This window comes from Bos indicus, chromosome 26 (genome assembly GCF_029378745.1).
Source record: "Bos indicus isolate NIAB-ARS_2022 breed Sahiwal x Tharparkar chromosome 26, NIAB-ARS_B.indTharparkar_mat_pri_1.0, whole genome shotgun sequence".
Taxonomy (NCBI): Eukaryota; Metazoa; Chordata; class Mammalia; order Artiodactyla; family Bovidae; genus Bos; species Bos indicus.
In genome coordinates, this window is record NC_091785.1 from 25,979,388 (window position 1) to 25,989,067 (window position 9,680).

General features: G+C 36.4%; 1 non-coding gene across 1 annotated transcript; it reads right to left on the reverse strand.

The window, feature by feature from the left end:
- Nucleotides 1–5,113: 5,113 nt before the first annotated feature.
- TRNAA-AGC (transfer RNA alanine (anticodon AGC)) lies at nt 5,114–5,185 on the reverse strand. Its single transcript has one exon. It is a non-coding gene; the product is annotated as a tRNA-Ala (tRNA).
- Nucleotides 5,186–9,680: the final 4,495 nt, after the last annotated feature.

Genomic DNA, 9,680 nt, shown 5'->3' on the forward strand with positions numbered 1-9,680 from the left:
AGCCGAAGAGTATAGCGGATTGTTGCTAAGGGAGACAAATTTCTGCAAGTAAACTGATAATACTAGGATACACGCATATGCATTGTGTGACATCTGCAAGGTACCTACTTCCTGTTTCCAAACAAAGCTTGCCCTTGAGAAGTGTAAGTTTGTTTGGTTTCTCCACTCATTTGAATTTCTGACAAAACAGGCTATGGTGCAACCAATCAGACCAAGCTGCTTTGACCCTCTGGGGTGCCTGAGGCATACTGAGGGCAATCGATCAGACCACATTACTATCCATTCACCTTCAACTAATCCATTCTGCCTTGACCTACTCTAGGGAGGATTACTCAGAAATTTGGTTTCTGCCATTTGTGAGAGTTGAGAGTTAAGTTGTAAAGGCTCCTAATCATTACTGCACTTTGCACTTTTAATGAATATTTTCATCTTGGTATTCACTTTTCCTCCCCTCTGCATACCCTCTGAATTGATTTGTGTATAGACTAGCTTTGCACGTTGATGAATTGGAAAAATGGTGCTCAGCAGTTTTGCATTGGGAAAATTATCTGTATTTCATTAAGGATGAAAATGGTTATTAATGGTTATTTAAAGGCGAGAGTTCTTAGAAAGTTTTCCATAGGGTCCTAGTGGACATGGTTAGTTCATTTGATAACTGACACATTAACCTGTCTCCAGGAAGGCCTCTTGTTTGCTGAGTTACACTAACCTCTGGAAAGACAGATATTTTGCAGACATTTTTGCAATTCATGGACTAGAAATTCAAGTGTTTTGCTTTTTTTTTTTTTTCTTCCTGATTTTGACAATAGAAAATGACCTCAAACATCTCACATTTAACATACACCAAAAAAAGATGACTGGTGATTTTTAAAAAATGTATACTCATCCATCCATTAATTAACCCATGTTCCATTCACCTCCTTATACAAGGAATGTGTATTGCACTTGTACCATGTCCTACTGTTAAGTTAGATACTAGGGATATATTGATACATAGCATAAAAAATTATAAAAACAAAACAATATGTAGTTCCTGGCCTGTGGAGCTAATGCTTGTAAAGAAATAGAAATCAAAAAATCACAGACCAGATGTGCAATTGTTTCTATGACCACTGCCATGAATGAGAGCTATGTTATTTCTATGTAAGCATATAGTATAGCTTATACCACATGTACAAGTAAAGAGTAAGATTTGCTTAACCTCTGACCTCTCACTACAGTCTATTAACTACGGAGGTATTAAAAATTTTGAAATAATGCCCATAGTTATAATGTTCATAAGATTTTGCTACAGTAGATGTGTTTTGATAGTTGAAAAAACTTCCTTTACTGTTGTATTCCTGGGCTATATCTCCTCTGGTTCTTACAGAAAGTTGCATTACCGCTTTAACACACAGGCTTGCCTTATCTTTAGGTGGAACTTACAAAACAAAACAAAAAACCTTATAGTTAACATAATTTGCTCATATACTGTGAGTATCTCATGTGTATTCCTGTCTTGCCTTTGCTCTGTTTTCTTCACCTAAAGGTCCACATTTCTTTAGACATTTATTTCTTCAATAAATTTAAAAGATTAAGAATCATATATAGTACATTCTCAGACCAAAATAGAATAAAATCAGAAATAATTTCCAGGAAAAAAATTGGAAAACTCACAAATAAGAGGAAAATAAACACTTCTAATTAACCTATGGATTATAGAAGAAATCAAAACAGAAATTATAAAATACTTTGAGATAAATGAAAAGGAAGATTCAGCATAACAAAACTTGTGAGATATAGCTAAGAACTAAGAATTAAGCAGTTCCTAGAGGGAAATTCATAGTTGGAAATGCCTGTATTAGGAAAGAAGAAATATCTCAAATAAGTAACCTAAGCTCTACATTAAGACACTGGAGAAAAAAGTAAAACTAAAACTAAAGATGACAAAAGAAAAGAACTAAATATCAGAGTGGAAATTACTGAAATAGAGAATAGAAAAAATAAAGAGTATAGAAGAAATAAAGAAAATAAGTGAAACCAAAAACTGATTCTTTGGAAAGATCAACTAACAAAAAATTTTAGTTAGATATACCAAAAAAAAAGAAGACTCAACTATAATCAGAAATAAAAGAAAGAACATTAGCATTTCATACAAATACCAGTTGTCTAGAAATAAAAGGGCTATAAAGTGAGTACAGTGGACAATTAAAAGGCAACAAACTGTATAACTCAGATAAAATGAACACATTCTACAAGGACATAGCTAAAACTGACTGTTGAAGAGATTGGCTAAATGGATCCTATAATAAATAAATTTAATTAAAAAAAAATAACTCAAATATTAACTAGACCTAGATGTCTTGATTATTAGATTTTATCAAATATTCAAGGAAGAATTAATCTCAATTCTTCACAAACTCTTCTCAAAAATAGTAGGGGAGGAAACACTTCCCAAATTATAAGACCAGTGTTACCCTGATACTGAGACCAGGGAAAGATAACACAAGAAATTACAGAATTAAACCCTACCTGACAAAATAATGTGGAATATATAATGATGCTTCTATTGGGAAGTGAGTACCCTATGACATTCAGCTCTATAGGCAAGAAAAACGGAAGGGCCAAGTTTAACAAGATCACAAGAACAATAAAAATCTTCCCAAAGAAAGTCAATTTATTTTGATGACTCTTCTGAAAGAAAAATATTGTCTCCAGTTCAAAATAGGTTTTCATAATTCAAGGAGCTCTAGAGTCTCCTTTTACATTTTATCATTTGAGATTTGATTAAATCTGAATATTTTTACACTTATATATTCTAATCCTCTAGCCACTGAATAGTCTACCTGTATCTTGCTTTCTGTTACAACAGAGAAAGTGCCACTCCATCAACACTCTAATATAGCAGTCTTGTGCTGCTGCTAAGTCGCTTCAGTCGTGTCCGACTCTGTGCAACCCCATAGACAGCAGCCCACCAGGCTCCCCCATCCAGCAGTCTTGTATACATACACAATTATTATATGACCTCTCAGTGGTATGTGTATGTGTGATAGCCTATGAATTATATACAGTATATACATAAGTAAAATGCCTGCACCTCTTTGAAAATTCTTTTGTTGGCTGCAACTCTACACTTAATGAGAAAGACATGAGATTTTCTCTAACCCTTAGTCACTCTTTCTAATGCCAGCATGCCAAAGGCTTTGGTGTCAATATAAATCCACTAAAAATGCTGCTGAGGCTACAGTGCCAGTACTGTTAGCACTGTTCTGAGATCAATGATCCATGGACGTTTAGAGAGAGATTCTTTCAGCATTTTCCTTTTTCTGCTTTCCTTTCTCTCTAGGCAAATGTCCCCAGTGGCTAGACAACAGACTATTTACGTGAAAAGTAGTATGCTCAACTCAGCCTCACCTGCAATAATAAACACAGCGCAGTAGCTACAGATCACTTGCCCTAGGAGGAGTTCCTTCCAGGAATTTGCTTGGACCTCCTCTAAACAGAGTTCTGGTGATGTGACATACACATGGCCAGCTATAACCAAATCCCTGGACCTCCCCTGAATAATCTCAAGAAGGACTCTTGTTAATGACATTAAATCATTTAATTGAAAGGGAGTAGAGCATGCTTCATAAACTTTCGTTTGTTTCTCTAATTAAGATACCATTTTAATTAATACAGTTACTTTAAAGTTCAGGTATCATTTGCCAGTTTGCCAGGGAGTCAAAACCACATACACCAAAGGACTAATAGGATACACAGGAATCTCACTGAACATGAACAAAGACTTGCTCTAAAACCATACCTACCTATTTACCTTAGATATGTGCCACTGCTTATTTGGCAATGCTACAGAATGGCAATAAGGACACCTCTTTGTGGTATTAACCCTTTTCTCCATCGGAATCAAGTTCTCCACTGTAGATCTCTCTTGTTCTGACAGCAAATTCCAACCATACTCATTCAGCTGAGAATTTTCAAAATTTCACTTTTGTTCATTAGTGTCACCCCATGTGCATTTTTTATCAAATTCTGAACCTGTCTGATAGGCATCTGGCATTTCTTGATCCTTCCCATCTTAGCTAGTCTACCGAAATAGGTTGACCAGCTGTCTGTTGTTTTTTTTTTTTTTTTCCTTGATTAACATTCATCTACATAATTGAATTCAATACCTCTGATCCTTAATAATAGATAAAATCCTCCCACCATACTAGGACCACCTAGTGCTGTCTTTCTCTGTTCTATTAAGGCAGGACATCTTTTCTCCTTATATGGTCTTGGCTCCAAACAATGGACAAAAGAGATTTGATGACCTCCTGACTTGGTGCAGAAAAATCAACACAGAAGTTCTGGATTCTGTTATACATAATTGCTTATGATCAAAATACAGTGTATGTTTTTCGCTTTAAAGAAGGCAGCTAAACTCTAATAAGCATGATTATTAAGTCTGAATATGTGAAGATGAAGTCAATAATTGAAAATTCCTGTATGATGGTATATAAAATAGATGAAGCATCAAATAAGGTATGAGATATAGCAAGTGTAATCAAATGTATTTACTGTTGATAATTTTAATTAAGGAAGTCGTTAATGGAGTTGTGTATACTCAGGAAAGATTTCATGACTTTATTTTTAGAAGTACACATTCTCAAATTTGCAAGTCATATGAATTAAATGAATCCAATGATCTACATGTAATTGAAAGCTGCCCTTCCTCTTTGCGACCCCACGGACTATATAGTCCCTGGAATTCTCCAGGCCAGAATACTGGAGTGGGTAGACTTTCTTTTCTCCAGGGGATCTAGCCAACCCAGGGATTGATCCGAGGTCTCTCACTTGCAGTCAGATTCTTTACCAGATTCTTTACCACAAAGGAAGCCCAATAATACTGGAGTGGGTGGCCTATCCTTTCTCCAGAAGATCTTCCCAACCCAGGAATCGAACCCATGTCTCCTGCATTGCAGGCAGATTCTTTACCAACTGAGCTATCAGGAAAGCCCTAAGATTTTATTTGGCTGCCCTAGGTCTTAGTTGCAGTACGTGGGACCTAGTTCCCTGATCAGGGATCAAACCCCAGGCCTCCTGCATTGGGAGTGCAGAGTCTTAGCCAGTGGACCAGCGGGAAAGTCCAAGGTGGAGGTACTGGGGATTGAACTCAGGACCTCATACATGCTAAGCACGCACTCTACCACTGAGCTATACCCCCAGCTTGCTATTTTATTCTCCAGTGGATCTTTCCAACCCAGGGATCGAATCCGGGTCTCCCGCATTGTAGGCAGACGCTTTACCGTCTGAGCTACCAGGGAAGCCCTATATAAAATAGATGAAACATTAAATAAGTTATGATATATAGCAACTGTAATCAAAGGTATTTACTGTTGATAATTTTAATTAAGGAAGTTGTTAATGGAGTTGTGTATATTCAGGAAAGATTTCATGGCTTTATTTTTAGAAGAACAGATTCTCAAATTTACAAGTCATATGAATTAAATGAATCCAATGATCTACATGTAATTGAAAGCCATCCTTCCAGTGCCAGAGGATAATTTTAATTGCAAATGTTATTAAACTGTCCTTGTGAATTTATTTATGTGAACAAAGTCCCCCATAACAGTGTTAGTATTTGGTTGTTTTAATGTGTATCCTACAGTACTTACAGGTCTCCAGAAGTTAAAATAATTATCTTTCTCTTTCATTTATTTCTTAAAATATTGATATTCACTTCAAATCATTTCCCTGAAAGCTTACAATGTGGGTTGGTGATGTTTTTGTCTTAATGACACCAACATTTATTTTTGTGAGGGTTTAAGTTCTTCAGTAAATGGTAATCTGAGATTTTAAAGAAAAATGGATCACCCAAGTTCAACGTAGTACCTATGTATAATAGAGAGTAGAGGAACTCTGGTTTTCAGATCCATATATGTCCATCGACTTCATTTTTGCTTTTGGATAAAATGCAAAATGATACCCTCTTTAACTTGAATAATGCAGGTAACATTTTAGGAGGAAAAGTTGGAGAAAAATTTGTAGTTAGCTCTCTTTGAAATCATTTGTTCATTTTCAGAAAGGTCAGAGAAGATGTGAACAAAGATTGTAATGCTGAGCTGAAGAAATCAGCCACTTATTTATTTTTTCATTCATGTCATATATACATATTATGTGACTGTATAAATCTTGTTTTTCATTTTCTGTCTTTTATGATACTTTAACATCTTAGGAACTTGGCTGACTAGGAAAAGAGGGGCTCTGCCATGGCTAGCTAATTCCTAGAGACAGCAAATTAGTCCCTTTCATGTGCAAACCAATGACCCAAAGTTCATCTCTCTCAATCACCTTCTTTATTGAATGTTTACATGTGAAGCCGATATTCCTCTGACCTGACCTGATCAGCGCAGGCCTAGGTACCGGACAACTCGAGACAGCCCCTACTGAAATTGCAGCCTGATGGAGTTATTCACATTAACCAATTCTCATCCTGTTTACCTTGCTTTACCCATTTCTTGCCTTAAAAACCATAATCATTTTCCCCCATACTTTTCTCAAATCCCTTCTGCCTCTTGACCAACCTTGGTGCTACCCTGTGTGGCCGTGCATGACATGGCATGTCAGTTCTCTTAAGAGCTGGAACAAACCATATTTTCAATGGCAATTAGAATACAGAGTTCTCCTCCTCCCACACTGTGGAGCTTATAGTAGTTAAAATGATATGCACTTATCCATATACACAGGTTTCCTTTGGAGAGTTTGTGATAACAGTTGCATAATGAAAAATACACAATGTATAAATATCCCTTGTCTCAAAGAAAGCACAAGACCTTTCTGCTCCTATCAGTAATATAACACAATCTTCTCACTCTTAGCAAAAAAAAATTTATAAGAAAACTTGGAAATCATTAAAAATCAATGATCCAGAATTAAAATGGCATATATTTTTAAAAGCTTTGTTTATCTTTCCTCATTAAAAATATCTTTACAAAAAGCAGTAATCCTGATGGTATGAATTAATAACTGCATTTTGGAGTTTCATTGCTGTTCTTGTTTTACTCGTGGTTCACCGGTTTCCTGGGCCTGTTTTGGGTACAATTCTATTTATGTAGCCACTGGATTATTATCTGTCTTCAAAAGTGACAGCAAAACTCTAGGGCTTCAGGGAGCAGTGAGAAGATTGTTTGCATATAGAAAATGTAATTTTTTTTTAAGGAAAACAGATTCCAGACAGTATGAAAATCAGGGTCAAGAAGAAACAAGGACAAAATGATAGAAAAGTACAAGATAGGGGGGATCAAACGCAATTTCTTTTAAAGTAAAACTGTGAGAAACAAGCCAGTATCAGATTACTTCATTCAAATCACTTCTTCAGTTCTCAAGGGACAAGGAGGATATTTAATAACATATATGCTCAGAAAGGCCACATGACACCCAGGAAGGAACAGGAAATTGGGACCTATGTGGATAAGGGCTGGAATTCCAGTTTAGTGTCACAGATCCATGAGCAAGCTATTGTCTTTCATTTTCTCATGCCTAAAATGGAGACTGTAATACCTACCATAGTGGGTAGTTATTAGAATTAAATGAACGTGAAAGAACTTAGGTAATAGTTGGAACATGGGAAATGTCCCTTTTTCTAAATGGGACATGTAGCCTAATAAGTCTGGGACCTGTCACTGCACTACAACGGATTTCTAGTTTTATAAAACTATGGTATTGTGTTTAAGTCAATTAAATGAATAAAAATCTGGCTGTTGTTTTCAGGAGGGTTTGTATTTTAAGATCTTCTTAGTTGTAAAGTTCAGCTTAAAAATGAATAATGCATATGAAGGGAGCTGCTGTATAACTCTTTCTAGAAGGCAAAATTGTGTATTGTATTTAAGCATGCTTTGAATATTGAAGAGTTTTTGGTTAAGTCGTGGGAAGACAATCCCAAGATAAAATATAAGAAAAGCAACTGAAATGGTCTTAAGTTTCTATTGAATTGGGGTTCTGAAATATATGAAGGATGCTTTTCTCTTTCTTTGGTTCTGCTATAATCACCTGTGTAATGGTCTTGCCATCAATTCAGACCCTGCTGTGCTTAGAATCTCTTTCTCTCTGAGAAAACATCACTCTGATATATGCATAAAAAGTTTTGGAGGATAATTTTGTTAGCCCATTTGACTTTGTCTAAGATGGGCCTCTTGAAACTTTGTCCAGCACAAGATTCATCTTAGCTGCTGGAAATCATGGTGCTTCATCACAATTCTGACTTGCATTTTCTTTGAAGGCAGACTAACATTTCCAAATGTGGGATCACCCAAATAAGACCCTGAGATTAAAAATCAAACTCAGTGCTCTGTGTGTGTGTGTGTGTGTGTGTGTGTGTGTGTCTGTCTGTGCCTATTTCAAATTACTTTCAACCACTTCCCAGGTAGCTCAAAGAATTCGCCGGTCAATGCAGGAGACACAGGAGATATGTATGGGTTCAATCCCTGTGTTGGGAAGATCCCCTGGAGGAGGCAATGACAACCCTCTCCAGTATTCTTGCCTGGATAATCTCATGGAAAGAGAAGCCTGGCAGGCTATAGTGCATGGGGTCACAAAGAGTTGACATGACTGAGCAACTGAGCATGCACGCACGTACATCCTGAAAAAAAAACCTCAACAGTTTTGTGTTGTAGATGTGCGTAATCTTTTGCAACACAAATTTCTACCAAGAAAGTTCTTCACTAAAATTCTTTTTCATGATGAGAGAGTCACGTGCTGAATGGAGTAAAGAAAATGACAGGATGGTGGGAATCAGTCAAAGCTTAGAAATAAAACATGTTTAGCCCCTCACTTTCACTTTCAACATGTGAGAGCAAAATCTCTCCGGATTTCTGAGTTTGTTTTAGATTACATTTCTTCCAGTTGGGAAAAGATGTCAAATAGCAAATGTGTTAGTTAAAATATCAAGTAACTGGTTTCAATGGTCTAATTCAATGTTATGCTTCTGACCTGTTTCATATAAAATTCTAGTTCTTGCCTTAATGGCTACAGAATATATATTCTGCCAACTTGCAAATTCTAGCTCTAATGCAAAGGCTTCTTTTTTTTCCTCAAAAAGAAGGATGAGGACAAAGGAACTGTCACTGAGAACCAACTAAGCCCCCAGCTACCCTGATGTTTAAAAGATGAACCTAACATCTTGCTTAATGCATTCTCAAGAAAGTGTCTGGTTTATGGAGCTTAATGTGCACTTAAGATATATCTGATTTGCAAAGCTTTCTTGATTAAAAAGGAAGCTTTTCTTGGTCCATGATGATAGGTTTGTAAAACTCAGATTACCCACTAAGTGCAGGCTTTCTAAGGAAAATGTGTACTCTGTGGCACTTAAGAGCCCAGTATCACACAAAACTCATCTTGTGGCCTGTCCCTCATTAGCTGTGTGGTCTTGGACAGGTTCTTACATCCTCTAAGCCTCAGTTTCTCTTTTGTAATATGAGAGTAACAATGATAACTACCTAATAGGAAGAATGTGAGGATTCAATGAAATATTGTTTCTGAAAACCTTTGCAGAGATTCTAAACCATATTGTGGGTTCAATAAATGATAGCTGTGTTTTAGCTGTTATTAATCCAATGCTGTTTTACATGCACACAGAGAGCAACCACAGGAAGGGGAGCAACCGTTCAAGGAAGGAGAAGATGACCTTCCCACCTCAATTTTTTCTGCCTCAGATTATCCCC